The 18,279-nt window shown below is 38.9% G+C and overlaps 1 protein-coding gene across 10 annotated transcripts in view; it reads left to right on the plus strand.

The window, feature by feature from the left end:
• Positions 1-4,727: 4,727 nt before the first annotated feature.
• Positions 4,728-18,279, plus strand: part of BAZ2B (bromodomain adjacent to zinc finger domain 2B) — a 134,107-nt gene continuing 120,555 nt past the window's right edge. For 6 of the 10 annotated variants that reach the window (XM_031053494.2, XM_031053498.2, XM_031053495.2 and 3 more), the window contains exon 1: positions 4,729-4,764. The gene's annotated coding sequence lies outside the window, so the exon portion shown is untranslated. Of the gene's footprint in view, positions 4,765-18,279 lie in introns of all 10 variants that reach the window. The other 4 variants (XM_031053496.2, XM_005153721.3, XM_031053493.2 and 1 more) reach the window with 3 other exon arrangements.

An 18,279-nucleotide genomic window follows, 5' to 3' on the forward strand; every position in this document is an offset into this window, starting at 1 on the left:
TTTTAGGCTTTGATGGTATTTGTGAAGTTGCAGCCTAGATTCTTTCCCATCCTTTGGAAGTTCTTATTTTGACACTTGTTCAGATCATCTTACTTCGAATCTGTATTTTCTGCAAAGAGCTAGAATTGCTCTTCTGGGGTTTCATTTGGCTCAGCACCTTTGCAAAGAAGAAGGAAAGCTTTGGAAGAAAAGCTACTTACAAACTGATTTTCAGCAATTAGACAGCATTTCTTAATGGAAGCAACTTAGTGGTACACACATCAATCTAGATGTTACATTTGTTTTATATTGCTTATAAACTTACTTGTGCTTTTAAAGATTACTTTTCCTTTTGTACTTTTAACACCTTTCACTATAGTGAAAAGTAGATCCTTGTTTCATCACTCTAGGATGACATAATAAAACCAGGGGTATAACAGCATAAAGCCAGGAGTACTTAGACATGTTAACTTGTATAAGTAGCCATCAGAGTGGTAGCATTAGGGATTTAGGGACTGTAGTGATAGGACAAGGGATAATGTGTTCAAACTTAAACAGGGAAAATTTAGGTTAGATATAAGGAGGAAGTTCTTTACTGTGAGGGTGGTGAGGCACTTGAATGGGTTGCCCAAGGAAGCTGGGAATGCTCCATCTGTGGCAGTGTTCAAGGCCAGGTTGGATGAAGCCTTGGGTGCCATGGTTTAGTGTGAGGTGTCCCTGCCCATGGCAGAGGGTTGGAACTTAATGATCTTAAGGTCCTTTCCAGCCCTGTTTTATGATTCTATAATTCTATAGCCTCTGCAATGCCAACAAGTATCTGTGAGGAAAATAAGCCTCTTAAACACAGTAAATTCAGCAAAAAGGATATACTTTTAACTGGTTTACACTGTTACTACTTTTGAATGTAATGATTTAAAATATAGACTGCACATTAAAATTTGAATTATATATAATTTTTTAATGAAAATTGGGCTTTTTTTTATTAACAGCATGCTACCTGTTTCTAACGTTGATTAGAGGACTGACTAGTCCTACTAACCTTGCAAAGCCTGGTATTTTTTCTTTGATGGTAATGCTCCTCTGGTACTTACTGTGTGTGAAATCTGTCTTAATATATTTAATAAGAAGAAAATACATGCTTTGCAAACACTATTCTCAGACACTGTAACTGAAGTGTAGAGTATGGTTTCTAGCCTCTAGTGAATACTGCAGCCTTTTAAAACACTTTGAAAGACCAGAAAAGAAGGTCTGCCTAGAATAGACCATGCTACAAGATCAGAGGCTGGAAATGTTTATGTGGGTTTTAACTTTACTCACTGACCTTAGAGCGTAACCCCACAAACAGCTGAATTGCTACAAATGAAGGGTTGTAAACCTCTGCTGTTGACCTGTGAGTAGGGGTGGAGAAGAGACAAACCTCTTAAAATGGCTTTGCCTTTGGGGAGATCATTACAGTGAACTCCACCTACATAGTCCCATAGGAATTTTGGGCTTGACGTTCTAGGCATTTATGTATAGTACATAATGGTCCTAGTGACATCACTATGATTATTCAAATGTGAAGGTTACATGTCTGTAAATATGGAGCTTATTTGGTTTTATTTCTGTTTTCTCCCAATTTGGCAATTAAGTTTATGAATGCATTGGTGGGTGCACCTAGCTGAAGAAGTATTATGATAGGGTCAACAAGGATAGCAGAAAAGACAAAAAGAACAACAAAACAATACTGACATGGTATTTTTTTTTTCTGGCACTTACTCTGGAAGCCTGATAAGAATGCTGTTAACTGTAGAAAAGGTTAACTGTATTTGTGGTTAATGAATCACACAAAGAAAGCAAAAGAAACAAGACCCCTGTTTTTGTAGTACACATACTGCAGTGTGAATTTGCATTTTTAAAAATTGAGAATTACAGATTTAATATTGCCTGGGGGAGAATAGCTAAATTTGAAAGCTAGGAATCCTTCTGATGTAATAGTTAATCACTTTAAATGCATCAGTAGCATCCAGTAACAATAGCTTCTGTTGAATAAGCATATTAAAATGAAGGAATTCCTAACACAATTTTAAAACCTTAGTAAGTTTTGCAGTAGTAGAACTGATTTGTTTGGGGCCAAGGGAAAACCACTAACTTTTTAAGCATATTTTGGTGTAGACTAAACAATACATTGTAGTTACCTAAAACTATTTCAAATGGTTGACTGAAGGCAATGAGAAAGAAGTTAATATTTTGATGACAAATACACCTCAGTGGTTTAAATTTAGATAGTTGACTGAATTTTGTGAGGAAAAGTATGTGTTGGGGCTTGTGGTTTTGTATTCAAGTTCATCAAATTCTGTCCTCCTGAGCGCTACAGAAAATAAAGATTACTTAACATTGTCCAAACATACACACGTCTTTATTTTTCACAAGGTACTACAGTCTGGCTTATTAACAGCAAGAAATATATTTAGAATGGTTATTCAGAGTAGTTGTAATAATAATAGATACTAGAATTTATTTTAAATGTTACAAGCAGAGATATTTTAAATGTTACAAGAGGCAATGTGTACATAATAGCTAGTAAATTTGACAGTGAATTATCTAAATCCATTGTTTGTTTCCCCTTATAAAATCCTGTTATCTCCTGAGTGACAAAATTGTTTTCTTGGAAAATGCATGAGTTTTTGATGCATAACATTCTGAGCAAAACATCTTTTTATTGCACCCGTACTCGTTCTTATCCCACACTTTTCTCAAGGCCATTATTAGTAAATTTTGAGGTTAGAGAGGTACTGACCCAATCAAACATGTACGGAGCTTGGCCTCTGAGTTAATTAAATATGGGTTAATAACATAAGGAAATCATTGTCCTTATTACAGTTATTAGGTAGTTAGTCAAATTATAGCTTCAAAGGAATGCGGAGCATGGAGAACTCAGGACTAAATTATGCATTTGAACCTTAGGCCAGCTTTTACTGTTGAGACAGTTTTCTGCTAAAAGAAATTGTGTGTCATTGAAATTAAATGCCTTTCTGGGGATGGAAGGTTCCATTTTTTAATGAAATTACTGAGTGTGGTGTAGTGAAATGATTAAAATCAGTATTCCGGGAATGTGGCGGACAAAAAAATCAATAAATGCTAGCAAACCTTTGCTGCTGGATGTGAATCCTGGGAATGAAATAAACTAGTGCTAAAATAATAATTAAAAACATATCAGCACATTAATGTATTTAGCATGAGTCTCTTGAGAGATCATCTTCACTAATTTTTAGCATACATTTTACTGTGTAATGAGAAGCTTTCTTTTTCTCATATCCGTATTAGGCAGCATTTTTGCCCTTCCCCCCATGTTCCTGCACTGCAATCATTGTGCTTGCACTTATTATGTTACAAATGACCGAGGTAAGGCTGACATTCTCATTGCATGCAAAAGGAGCTAGTCTGCCAAGGGTTTTTTTTTTTTTTCCTAATGAAGCAGCTTTGTGAAATCTCCCCATGTGTTAATACTAATGAAGATCCTCCAGCACAATTAAAATCACAGCCAGTGGCTGAAGAGGAAACAAAAAACAATGGCATCTTTCTACATATGCATATTCCTTTATGCTGAGATCAGCTTTATTTAGAAATAATGTTGATTTAAAAAATGCTTGTATGTAACCTTTAACAAGCTGCACGTATTCTTGAATTCTACAAGTATGATTTTTACTAGATCACACTGAAATCATGTAGATTTTCTTCATTGCGCAGTGGTATAACTTTATAGGGTTTGGGTTTATGGGCAGTAATCGTTTGGCTCTTGAAGCGTACTTTAACCCTGCCTGAGTTTGAGGCTATGCCAAAGAGAGAGAGAAAAAAGGGAGGATACCATGCATGTAGTTTGAAGGGTTGGTGTAGAGAAGCACAGCTTCGTGTTTTTCCAAATAACCTGTGAACGTTATTTCAGGAAAGACGAGAATGTGGTTATTTAAAAGATTAACTGTATTTAAAAATAATAAATTATTGTGTCTATAGTTAGTGAAATTAAATACTTCCTCATAACTTGCACTTAATTCCCCACCCTTGTTGTCCCTTTTACTTGGATTTAATTTATCTAGTTCTTCAAAAGTTGAACGTTGCTTCCACTGGGAATTTCTGGTTTGCTAGGCTTCTTTCAAATGTCTGTTTTTTCGGAAATGGTTCGCCTTTTCTTTATTTTTATATATCTTTTTTCCTATTAGATAGATACTGTTTGCATCACAGACTCTTTGTTGCTATATTAAAATGTATTATTTTACTTGAATTTAATCTGCAGTCCAAGAATTTGATACTTAAGATGGGCAACTGCGTTCTTTCTCGGCCGATAAAGCCACGGCTAGAAATGGCCAAACACAAACCTACACCCTTGTCGCTGTTCGTCAGACCGGGGCCGCTCACAACTTTCCCGGACGCGGAACGACTGCGCAAAGCGAGCGAGGGCTGTGCCCGCGGCACCACCCGCCCCGGCCCTTCCCGAGCCCACGGGCCATTTGTCACCGGGGCTGGAGCGAGACGACCGACTCCCTCGCCTCCCGCTCCCGTTCGCACAAACGTGCGCTGCCGGGCTGGCTGACGTCACTCGAGCTGCCGAACCCGAGCAGCCCCGAGGAGAGGAGCGATAGGCTCGGCTCGGCCGGCGCGGGGCACCGAGCGCCGCCGCTGCCCCCGCCCCCTCCGCGAGCTGCGTCGGAGCTTGTCGAGCGGAGCGGCGGGGAGGGCCGGCCGCCGGCACGCACACCCCGCCCGCCGCCACCTGAGCCAGGGCAGCGCTGTCCCCGAGCCGCGGAGGTGAGTTAGAGCGCTGCTCCCGAGCCGCGGACGGAGCTGGAAGGGGCTGGAGGGGGGAGGTTTCCCTCAGGATGAACGCCTGAAACGTTCCGCCGTTTTGCCGCGCCGCGCTCGTGCCCGGTTTCCCAGCCGCGGCTGTGTCTGCCGCGCTGACCGTTTCCCCGCCGGTGCGTGTCGCCCCTTTGTTGTGGCGGGGCCGGCCGCGTCCCTAGGCGCGAGCGCCGGCCGGGCGGTGGGGCCCTGCGCGGGCAGGAGGCGGAGGGGCCGCGGGGAGGCGACTCCTGTGGAAGCAGCCGGGGCCGGGGTGTCTGCAGACGGGACGGTGCGGGTCCCAAGCGGTATTAAACTTTACTGATGGCCGCAAGCCCGTCCCTTGGCCGGGCGGCGCCGGTCACGTCTCTGCCGGCGGCCGCCCGCAGCCTTTTGGGCGGCTCTTTTGTGTGGCGTGGCGCGGTGCGGTGTGCTCCGCGCCGGCTCTCCCGCCCGGCTTGTCCCCTGTCTGCACACCCACTGTCCTCTCGCTCCACCGCCGAGCTGCCGCCTTCCCCTCGCCCGGCGCCGGCCGGGGCTGTCAGGGCGGCCGGTCTCGCCGGCCGGCAGTGCGCGGGCGCGGAGCGGCGTGAGGCGTTCCGCGGGGCTGCGCGGAGTGCGTGCCGGCTACTCACGGGCGTCTCCTGGCTCCGCGGCCCCCAGCGCGGGCGCGCAGGAGCGCGTCGCTCCGCGGTGTGCGGCGGGGCGGGCCGGGAGCTGGGCTCTCCGCCTTCATCTTTTGTGCTTCCTTGTGAAGAAGAACAAGCAGCTGCGGCCCTGGGCCGAGTTGTGGAAATTTATCCCTTTGTGTATATTACAATATCCTCCATTTTTCTGCCCTCTAAACAACGAGCCTTTCGCCATCTTGGGCAAATTTTTATTCCGAAGTCTGTCCGTCTTGTTCTTAGGAGGGGATGAGGGGAAATCCTGCAAGTCGTTTCGGATAAGACTCAAAAGTTTAGGAAATGTTACAGGGACAGACAGTGACGTCATGTAAAGTTTAAGGGGAATTTTTTCAAGCGTGTGTGCTTTCCCCTGAAATTCCTGATCTAACGCGTTTAAACTGCTTTAAAGAGAAAGGTTCCTAGCTGAGACTGCACGTTCAGGGAACATTGAGAGTATGCTTATCTGGTGTCTGGTCTTGAAAAAGGTAGGGAGATAATTGTGCTTTTGGGTTATTCTACACCCCCACCAGCGGCGTTTCTTCTCCCCCCCCCCTCCCCCAGCCCCCCGGCTTTCAGCATTTAGTGCATAACGCTTGCTTAACTGTTTGGCCGTTTAAAACAACATGCCAAAATCCTTAGATAAAATAAGGAATCATCTGGAGATTCGCATTATTTTTGTTTACAGAAAGTAGTAATCTAAAGTGAAGCGTACATGAAACACTCGGTACAGAATCTTCCCTGAGGAATAAACAGTTTCTGTTTGGAATGAGGAACATGGAAATAACACAGTTGTTCCATTTTTGAATGACAGGCTTGGGGGACGTATTTGGAAGCAACAGACTTATTAAGCAATACTGTTTAAAGGTTCCACTTGGAAAGTACCTGTTTGTGTCTTACATGTAGTTTGAGTGATACTATAATGTGGGTGGCAAAACCCAGTTACTATGCTAAACATGTTAAAAAAAAAGTCTTTACCTCTAGCTATAAGCTCTGTGTCAGCTGCTGTGAAAAGGAAACAATAAAAGGTTCTGTTCTGTTAATTTACTTCTCAATTGCACTTTTTTTTTTTTAATCTCATAGAAGTTTTTCTGTTCACATGATACGACTTAGGGAAACACGGGGTACTTGATAAGGAACAACTATTGTAGGTAAGGTTCTTTTTTTCCATTCTTTTTTCCTGTACTCATCTTACTTGCTGCATATTTACAGTCACACTGATGAGAACATGAAACTGCCTGTATTTAATTTGCATTTTCTTTGTCTTCAGGGTTGGGAAAAACATTGACAACAGTTAACATAGAAAGTAATAGGAATAGCTACTAGTACATCAAGACTTTTCGCTGGCTATCCAAGTCAGTACCGAATGAGATATCTAAAGTGGCCTTAAGGTTATGTTGGAAGAAATGTCAGATACTTACCATGAAGGGGGGTGGTGATGTGTGGTTTGTTTTTTTTGCTTTGTTTGTGTGTTTGTTTTCCCCTAAATGCATCAGAAAGTGTGGTTGAATTATTTGCTAGCTACTGAATATTAGGTAGATGAAAATGTTTAAATAGTTGAAAACACATACAACAGATGGTTCTAAATTATATATGCAACAAAGGTCTAGAAGATTTGACAGATTATAAATGGTGAGCAGCAGAGGATAGTTTCATAAAATGATAGTACACTTGATGTTTCATACCTGTAGTAAACGACATACATGTTTTTGTCACAATGCTTCAAAATCAGTAAACTGCGTGGTATTAAGAAAATGGTAGCCAAGGTAATTTTTGTAAAGTGTGTATAGAGGAAGATTAGAATTTAAGGGATCTCTTTGATGTTCAAGAAACGTTATGTTCACTCCAAGCAGGGGGTATTTGTTTAATCATAGATTGTACCAACTCATTGGAAGCAGTGGAGTAGTAATACCAGGCTGTGATTAATTTCTTCATAAATAGAACTCTCTGGAGAGTAAAAAATGTTTCTTCAGAGGATTGGGCAATGTTCTCTTTTCACTACTGACCCAAAGTCTGTTTTGAATGGTGCTAAATAAGGTTTTGACATTAATGGATATAGAAAATACACTGGAATCGTGGTACTGGTGCTTCTCTCCCTTTTCTTTTTTCTTTTTTCTTTTTTTTTTGTAATCTAAATGCCACTTGCCACTGTGTGGTGAATTCTGTACGAGTCAGGGTTCCCACAAAATAAATGTTTTAAAGGGTCACTCTGTAGATTAATGTAGGCTGTCAATAACATTGTGAAATTATTTGAATACTTTTATGGGAAGGATAACTAAATACATGTGTAGTATCTTTTGGTGGGAAATTGTTGATTTTCATGAAGGTGTATATTAATTGCATGTAATAAGATGCTTTGCGTTTTCGAAAGATAAATTAACAATATTTTTATGTTATGGAGAGAATAAGCAGTGGTTGACCACTATACATATATTTGATCTGTATACTGACCTTATGAGGAAAAGAAAGTGCTACAACCTGGATTTTTTTTTTGGTCTTTGAAGATGCTGAAAATACAAATAAAGTAATGGTAATCTTTCTTTTTAGGTCCTGTTGCCCTTCTCATTTTCTTTGTTTGAATGTTTATTGTAGAACTACAGGGTAAAGGAGCAGATGTTTTGCAAAACATCCTGATGTGTTGTTTTTTCTTATGGGAGTGCATAACTGTTCCTTCTGATGCATCGACTTGACAGCTGGCTGATTTCATGGAACTGCTAAGAAGCCATTAGTGGTGTCATTGAATTGAAACAGAACAGTCACTCCCAGCTTGAACTGCAATTGTTAATGTCTTTGTTGCTACTTTTCTGTTCCTACACAAGATGGGGAATATCACAGCAGCAAAGAAAAGGAAGTTTGTGTTCCCTGTCTCATCTCTGCGAGTTAGGGAAAGGAGGCATTAATACTTGACTGCTTTAATTTTGCAATATTCTTAGAATGGCATATTTGGGATTCGGAGATCTTGGCTGCTGGGCTGTAGACTTAGCATAATCAAAAATACAGTTTGCTACACACATCCTGGCACAGTAAGTGTCCCACAGTCCAAATTACTTCATTGTGATGCCCAATCCTGAGTCCCCCCAGTGCCTAATATGGGTGTCTTTAAATAAAATCAGATAAGTTGGGTTTTGTTTTTTTATTCCTTATTCTAATAAATAGAGTATTCTAATAGGATATTCTTATTCTAATAGAGGATCACAGAAGAGTGGTACTTTGTGGTTTTATCACTTAGATAATTTGGTCCAGTGAAGATTCCCTAAGTCTGCCAGTTTTTCTCAAGTGTGGTTCAACTTTTGGGTTAATTTTGGTTTACTACTGTACAAATTATGTCATACCACATCATAAACTAGTTCCTGACCGTAAAATGCATCAGAAGAAACAGACAGGTATCAAGGGCAACAGTGGTTTTGTGATTGTTGTATAGTTTACTATATTTTGCCAGTGCTCAGAATGTTGTAAATGTGTGTTGGTCAACATATTTCCAAGAAATTGAAATCTTGTGGTGAAGATAACATTGTGCAGAATTCAGAATTTAGGTACAGATGATCTTCCCCACCACACCAAAGAAGGAAATGAAATGTCCTCTTTGTGTGACTGTTGTTTACACTTTGAAAAGATTTTTTTTCTAATATTACGTTTTTGCTTTAAAATGATTTTTATTGTATTCTTTCTGTGCAGTGGTAGAATGAAAGTGCATCTTTAAGGAGTTCATTGCTGCTTACTCTTTGCTGATGAGGAACAGAAACAAGGATACTGTATTAGTAAGATTAGAGAAAATAATCCTTTCCCATCCTACTCCCCCAGTCTTTGCCTGCTTTAAAAAAAAAAAAGGAAAAGGGCATAACCAGTTTAATGTGGAGTACCCAGAAGATTTGCATAAGGAAAACAGTAGGTTTGCATAATTTTCTTGGGGGTGTGTGGGTGTGATTTCTTGGTACTTTTATTAAGGTAAGAATATATTAGTTTTGCTGTTACACAGATAAAGACTGATGCACAGAGGGATTTAGTCGTTTACCAGCCTAACAAGAAGTTGATGGTAGTGGTAGAAAGAAAAGCTGCCTTTGCTGACTTCAGTTTGTAGCATGCCCGGTAAATGTCTCCTTGAAAACTGAAATGTGTCTTTTGTTGTTCTGCAGAGAGTAATACAACTCAAATAGATAAGTCGAATGTACATCGTTGTTGAAAGAAACTGGGACCAGGTTTTCAGCCAGCCTCTGCAGAAAGGCTAAGAAAGATGTAGTGTTTGTCTGTTGGTTTTGTTTCTTACTCATAGGATTTTAAGAAAAAAAAAAAAAAGTTAAAATTTTAATCCAATTAGTACAAGGTTTCACATATTAGTTGTGTTCTTTCTTACTCTTTTATCTCTTTACTGCCCTAAATTTACAGTTATATAATGCCATGGTCTTCAGCCATTCCTTAAAAAGAAAAAAAGTCAAGATAGTTTTAAAAGCCTGATACAGAAGTCCCTTTGAGATTTAAATGGAAATAACAACAACAAAAGTGCTAATTTTACAGTAACATTTTGATTTTTTGTTTCTTTCTGGGGGAGGGAGGAGAAATTGTGATTTATTTTATTGGAGTATTACCATTTCGTTAGATTACCAAATGAAAGAAACACTTTCAGTGAGTGAGGAAATCATGCTTGTTTCAGTTTTTTAATGTAGCAACACAGAAAAGCCTATGTGTGGGTTTTTTTTCCTGCTTAGTTTAACAGAATTAATTTATGTGTTTGACAAAATTCGTAATACAGATTTCTTTTTTTATGTGAATGTTTTTCAGATCGGTGGAGAAAAGACAAATATAAAAGCAAGTATACTTTTTTAAACCTTGGCTAGTGACAGATAAGCTCTCAGATATAAGTCTGTGCAAGTGTGGACTTATAAAAAGATGTGCTGGACTTGTCAGTGTCCATTCCCTTCTTTCAGGATGATGCCTGTTGCCATTAATGTGAAATCTCTCCCATTGCCTTCCTACTCACGCCCAGTCAGGGCCTCACGAATGTCTTGTTTTCTCTGTGTAAAGGACATAAGACTCTCTTTTCACTTGATGTAGGTCAGGCATTGTAAAGAGCTGAATGGGTTAAGCCTTGGTAGTTTGCAAAAAGAGATTGCAGAGATTTTTCTAGCCCCTGAAGGAGGAATCACACAAAACCTTCACATTCAAGCTACTAAAATTGTAAAGGCACCATCTGAAAAACTGTCTACCTGATGGACTGTTTATATTAGTGATGGTCTCATTGAAATCAGTGGTATAAAACCTTGTCTCAGATAATGTTTGCAGTATAAAACATTAGGTTTAGAAATAATGCAGCAACCATCAGATAATGTGGTCTTCTTTTTGGAGGCTTACACAGAACTTGCTTCTGCTTTCGAATTGTTGGAAAGGATAATGAAGAATTTTCTTTTTTGATAATGGAGAACTCTGCCAGTGTTTTCATGCAACTTACAGAAAGTGTAAGCTAGATTTTGTTTAGCATATCTATTAAATATGGTGATTTTAAGACACAGAGTACTCTGTCTAGCTGTTCTTGAGCTAGAATCTGAGTTGTGAGACTGTTGGACAAGAAGGTGAAAGTTTGAAATCTTCTAGGGAGTATTTTTTCCTTCACTTTGAATATGTAGCTGGTTTTTTTGGATTGTGATCCTATTAATCGTTTTGTATTAGTGAATTAATGTATTTTTAACCTTGAAAGATCATTTAATAAACAATGCATCGCATTTTATCAGTAGCTTATGTTAGAACAGGGGTGTCCATTGTCCAAATATAATCAGCAAGATAACCCACAACCCCCTCCTCAGGCTTTTCTTCTATGAAAGCAAACCAGTTTGCCAAAAATTATCGCAGTGATCTGTCATGATAGGGACATAATTGTGTGGATTTTACCCCATTTTCTGTTCTCACACTTTTCCACAAGCATGCAATCATAAATCAAAGACACCGTACTTCTGCTGAGGGCAGAGAGGTTCATCAAATTGGCAGTCAGTTTGGTGTAAAGAACAGTGTACTGATGCTCTTAACGTGCTAGGACATAAATAAATCTAAGGTCTTTGTATGCAAACCCTGGAGGTTAATACTGTATAATTCAATGTCCTGTCTTTGTTTTTATGATGGATGCTTTTAAGTGTTTGAAGCTTGATGCAAGCCTTCAAGCAGGTCAGGGCTGACCATCTGATTGGCTGAAGCAGAAAAGCGTTAGCTTGGCAGAGGGGTTTTCGTCTATGCTGTGGAGGGCTTTTTTTTCCCCTTCTTTTTGGCTGAGAGATCATTGTTGTGTTGCTTGAGCTGTTATAGGAAAGTTCTAGAGATTGACAACCCCTGCTGTGCTAATGGACTGAGTGCATGAAACGCCAATAGTTTGGTCCTGTGTGTTCTGAAGCTTACTGCTATTTGTATCCTTAACAGAGCTAACATGTAGAACAAGCAAAAACTACTGGGATTTCCCTGTAGAAATAGTGCTGGGATTTGGCTTTAACGTGAATTGGTTGCATATTCATAATTTAAGAACAGCTGGTTACAGCAAGCACACAGTCATTTGCAAGCTATTATAAACCATTCTACTGACACATGGAGGCTGTGCTTAAGGTTTCTTTTTTTTTTTTTTATTGATCTACCTGCATTTGAAATCTGGTCACTGCCGCCACACAGGCCTTTCATTTTAGTTGTAATTGCATCATAGAACAGCTTCAGTATTAAATATTTAGTTTTAACTAAATGCTGAATAAAATAATAAACTGTGGGCTTAGAAGAAACAAAGTGTAAGGGTGAGCAGCAGCATACATCAAATGAAATCTGGTTATGTAAAGCAGCCTAAAGTAGTATCAACCAATCTTTGTAGTCTTTTGGTAGCTGTTGTTGTTCTGAGTAAGAAATCTTTTTGAGATTTACCCAGGGTTACTTTGTAATAGTTGCTGAAATTTGTAGGTTTTTTTTTTGTGTATTGTATGCCCATTGCTTTTGGAAGAAAACTTTGAAGTGTAGCATGTGATTATATTACACAAAAGGATGGTGTATTAAAATAGTAGTGAGCGCAGACTTGCTCAGCATCATACGGGAAAATAGTGGATGTATTAGAAATGACTGTACTCTTACATGGAGAAGTCATCTGTCATTATAATGTGAAAAATACATACTTGGAAATATTGGTTAGTAATATATATAGGGTGTATTATTAAAGTTGACACCTCCCATACCCTTTTTCAGTTTTGCTTTTCCAGGTTAGAAATAAAGTGAGCATTTCCACTCGCTTATACACTTACTTTGGTAACTTTTCTGTATCTTTGTTTGAGCCAGTGACTGGAACTTCTAAAAGGAGAATTATGCTTTTTATTGTGAAAATCAGCTATCTGAACATCCAGTGGGAATAAAAGTGAGCCCAAAATGCCCACTCTCACACATATTTTGATCCAGTATGTTGTAAGTTACTACCTCATAGCCTGGCAAAAGGAAAATTGTAAATAAATTCTTACTTCATATATACGGATGCAGAAGATGGGAAGCCGTTGAAGAAAGTTCCTTACTATGTTAGTCGTCAAGTTAAAAATATAAATCATACATGTGTGAGGTTTTGTTTATGCTTTTTTTTTTTTTTCTCCAAGCTGTATCATAGAATCATAGAATAGTTAGGATTGGAAAGGACCTGAAGATCATCTAGTTCCAACCCCCCTGCCATGGGCAGGGACACCTCATACTAAACCATATCACCCAAGGCTTCATCCAACCTGGTCTTGAGCACCGACAGGGATGGAGCATTCACAACCTCCCTGGGCAACCCATTCCAGTGCCTCACCACCCTAACAGTAAAGAATTTCTTCCTTATATCCAGTCTAAACCCCTGCTGTTTTAAGTTTCAACCCGTTACCCCTTGTCCTATCACTACAGTCCCTAATGAATAGTCCCTCTCCAGCATCCCTGTAGGCCCTCTTCAGATACTGGAAGGCTGCTATGAGGTCTCCATGCAGCCTTCTCTTCTCCAGGCTGAACAGCCCCAACTTTCTCAGCCTGTCTTCATACAGGAGGTGCCTCCAGTCCCTTGATCATCCTCATGGCCCTCCTCTGGACTTGTTGATTTAATAACAGATACTATTGCTCCCTACAGCTGTGGTCTTTTCTAAGTAGTTACATCAAGTGTAAGAAATGCAAACCAGTATTTTTCCATTGCAGATCTGATGAATTTTCATCCTTGGAGTTACCCTTAAGCACCTCACTACTTTTCAGTGTTGATGGAGGGGCTAGATCAGAGATGATAGTTGAGACTACAACTGTGTGGTTTAGGAGAGAAGTGAGACAGAAGAGAGCTCAGTAGTTAGATATTCTGAGGACCCAACCTCTACAACAGCTACAATGCCAGAAACATATGCTTTATCACAGTTACAGGAGTTTCCAAAGCAGGGAGAATTCGATTTTCCCTTCCCAAGCTAATATTAGAAACAATAGAGTCCTATTTAGCTCTTTCAGGGAAACACCTTTTAACTGAGAATTTAAAGAAGTAAATGCTAACACCTCCATACCCCAGCACTGAAGGGGAATAGTCTGCTTAGTAATCATTGACAACATCAGACAACAGCAGTGATTGAATTTGTTTTTTCATCATATTGTCAATATGCAATATAGACCATGTTAAAAAGCTGCTGTTCCAAAGAAAGCCTGAGAAACGGGAAGAAAGTTGAGATTCAGGGTCTTGATACAAGGCAAAGGGTGTAAATTACTGGGGGGGGGGGGGAGGGGGAAGTAAAACATTCCGTCAGCTCTTTATCTTTCTGGCATCCTAGTAGAGGAAACATTTGGATTTAGTCATAGTCATACCCTGAATGTATCGGATAAGGATTTGGAGGTTAAGGGTTTGTTTGTTTTTTAATAATTTTTTTTCACTTGCCAATTGCTACCAAAATGTTTTTTATAACTTACTTGATACTTAATGCATGTAAGAGTCTTTGGAGAAGTACATTTTAGAAAAAAAAAAAAAAAGCTTAAGGGGTGAACAGCCTTCCCAGAGAATAGATAGAGTCACTGTCCTGGAATTGTTGAAAAACCATTTAACATGGTTTAATGGTGATCTTGGCAGTCTTGAGGTAGCAGTTGGACTTAATAAAGTTCTTTTCCAACCTAGCTGATTCTGTGATTCTAAGAATATATTTCTAAAATGACGACTAACTGCTACTGAAGGTGCTTTATTGTTTGGCGTTTAAATGTCGTATTAGCACTATATTTTTTTATATTGTTTTGTTTTCTAGGAGTGCTTTTCAAGCATTATTTTCCCCCTTAAGGTTTTAATGTTAAAAGTTGTCTTCACTGAACAAGAGGTGTTTTTAATCAGGAGTGGGAAGTATTCTGTAGTTGAGCCTTGTCCACAGGGTTAGTTTTGGACTAGTTTTTTATGGCTGCACAAAGAAGTTCCTGAGAAGGAACTCGCTTATTTTAGGGTAAAACTAGTGTTAAGCGCAATCAGTTATAAAATGCTCCGTTTCTTCTGGCATTAGGAACTGAAAGGAACAGATTACGCTAGGTTATTATTTTTTTTTAATTTGTATGTGACAATGATACAGAGGAGTTTGGAATACTTTCTGTGTTTTTTGAGGGATGTTTTCTGTGTGTCAAGCTGTTTCTGATTATCATTGAGGTAAATTTATAATCTTTTGACTCTTGCAATTGCCATAAATTTTCAGTGTTAACAATTGTCATGTAATGGATATACAGCATATTGCAAAGTTTATTGTGTTGCTATAAGTGGTTTATACAGAGTATCGTTTAAATGTAGCCTACAGTCTTTTTGCAGTCATGGAAATGAATTATGTATTGTGAGAGATCTGTTAATAGTGTAAAGACTTTATAATAAAACAGGCATGAAGGGGGGACAGTCACTTTTTCTTTTCCTCTGAATGCTTAATTTATATAATTATTGTAGTTTTGGTATCTTGCGAATTGCTTTAAATAAATGAGCAATCATCTTATGAAATGATCTGTATTATATGTTCCTAGAATGAGAGAATAGTTTGGGTTGGTATGGACCTTAAAGACCATCTTAGTTCCACCCTTTCTGCTATGGGCAAAGACACCTTCCACTGAACCAGGTTGCTTCAAGCCTGTCCAAGCTGGCCTTGAACATTTCCAGGAATGGGTCAGCCACAGCTTCTTGGCAACCTGTTCTAGTGCCTCATCACCTTCACTGTAAAAAACTCTCAGTGCCTAGTCTAAATCTCCCCTCTGTGAGTTTGTAAGCTGTTCCCCTTTGTCTTATCACTACAGGCCTTTGTAAGCAGTTGTAAAATGTTGTAGGCGACATTTAGAATGCAGGCAAGTGGCATTTCCCAGTATGGTTGGTAAAGCCAAGTTACTCTTTTTTTTTTTTTTGTTTAACTTAATCTGTTGTCCTCAACAGAACTGATCTGTATTCTGTTAATTTTATAAAACTTGAACTGGGAGAAGGGTTCATTTTTCAGTGTTTGTTATCCCTGTTGCATCTGGCAGCATAAGCAATAATACAGATAATTTGAGTGCTATGATAGTTAGGTGATGTGTGTAAACCTTGATATTCATTATGTTATATTTATACACAGAATCCTGCTCTTTAGTTTACCAGACCCTTACAAGTGTCTGTTTCTGTATATGATTTGAGTGATTTGTAACTCAATCTGTAGTTTTCTGCAAAATTTTGCTTAATTTTTAAAGATCTATTTGAGTGCAAGATTTCAAGTCTGATTCTTTATAATAGTCACTTCAGATTTTTTTAGGAAAATGCCATATGCTGACTTCTGGGGGAGACCCATGACAGAGAAGGTGATCCAGAAATAGTAAATCGGTATTCCTGATCAAAAATAGCACTGCAAGTTGTAATATGTTATTTAGCAAGAACTGCTGATTGTGGAAAGCAGTGACAAACCCTTAAACATGTTTGGGGTTTTTTTGTTTTGTTTTGGTTTTTTGTCAGAGGTGTTTCAGAAGAATGTTTGAGGTATGCAGTATTTGATGCTTAGGTGTAAAAGCTGCATTTTGTTATGTTAGGACTTAACCAGCCTGGAGATGCACAGTGACCCCTGTTTGAGTACAGCATTAGATGGGTAAATAGTTCGTGCCAGCCTAATGGAAATACAGGAACAGTTTGCAGAAGTTACCTGTGTTAGTTACGTTACTTATGATCTCAGAATGTTAATGGGAGAAATCAAGATTCATGTGTCATTTTGGATATGCAATGATGTAGTACTGTGTTGAAAGGTTTCTCTGGCTTGATAAGAAGGGATAGTTGCTGGTATGACTGTCACATTTTTTAATTGGTATTTTTTAATTCTAAATTTGATGATGATCTGCTTGGAGAAAAATGCAGGATGACAGCAAGTAAATGACTGGTACTTATGAGTTGTTTGCTTGTCTTGCTAGCTGTGAAAGACATTCACAGAATCAGTTAATGCCCATTTTTCAGGTCAAAACTATGCAAACTTAACCTGTTGCTCTGAAAAAAGGGCATAATGGACCTTTCATTTTGTGTTTCTTCAGTTTCTTTTGCAGTTGGTGTGGTGATCAGGTCTGTCTAGGCCTGAGTCCATTAGCTATAACCTTGCAGTATAATAAAAGTTTGTTGAATATACATGTTAGTGTTTATGAGCAGAAGAATGCAAAACTGACTCTAAAATATTTTGTTTTATAGGCAGAAGGGCATCAGATTACTTCATGTATATGCGCAATTTTGTAGAAATACTAACATTTCACCAAATGCTTTGTAGATTTTGGTTAACTGAAAATTTGACTTAATAAATTTTATTCTGAAAGTGCAGCAACCACATACAGATTAGAAGTTAAGACCTCATACTAGTTAAGACCTCTTGAGCTGTTGCAAACAATGTACTTCAAATTCATGAAATGTGTTGATTTCTGCTGTTGGGTAGTTTGTCTTTCCTATGAGTGATGTCACATTTTTTGATTGCTTGTTTATGTTGCGGGATTTTTTAACTTATTTTAATAGGATGTGGTTTGAAAGGAGCTTACAGGATACAGGCTGAGTTTATCTGTTAAAAAAAACACCATGCTTATAAAAGATCAAACTGAACTAGAAGTGTCTTGGAAACTGAGTGGCTGTATGAAATTAATCACTGATGAGTTTTAAGTAATGCACATGGAGCAGAGAGGAGCAGGGAGAATAGCATGAAATAAACATACACTGTAATGGGTTCTAAATTAATTACCTGCCATCACGTAGAGATATTGGAGTCATAATGCATAGTTCTGTTAAAAACATCTGTTCAGCAGCAGTCGCAACACAAGTTTGACACATTACTGAGGGAGGAAAAATAAAAAGACAAACCAGAAAATATTGAGGATGTATTAATTCAGGTCACCTTGTCAAGTAGAATAAAAAGCAAATAAAACTGAAAGGAATCATCAGTTTTGGAACACTTTCCATTATGAGATGAGAGTATATAGAAATCTTCAGCTTGGGCTATGACCGAGTGCTGTGAATTCATGTCTGGAATAGTAACGTAAATAGAAAACAAGTTTTTCTTACATCTCAGATATGACTGAAATGTAATATTGCAACTAACAAAACCCATTTGGTTTATTAACATAAAGCAAAAAGTAGCCCTTTTTACTTTCTGGTGGGCTGCACTGTGGAATGATGTTTGGATGCTGTGGAGAGCAAAATTACACCACACTTCGAATGATTAGATATATTAATAGAAGATGTGTTTATCAGTGGCTGCTGAGTGTGGTGATTGAAATGCAGTGTTAGTTTACTAAATCTTCATATTTCTGCTTTCTTAGAGAAGGATATATACCTCTATTCTTTCTCAAAATGTTTATTACTTGTGTAGATGGTCCTTTTTTCTGAATTAGTTGC

Source organism: Melopsittacus undulatus, chromosome 4, assembly GCF_012275295.1.
Source record: "Melopsittacus undulatus isolate bMelUnd1 chromosome 4, bMelUnd1.mat.Z, whole genome shotgun sequence".
NCBI classification, from domain to species: Eukaryota; Metazoa; Chordata; class Aves; order Psittaciformes; family Psittaculidae; genus Melopsittacus; species Melopsittacus undulatus.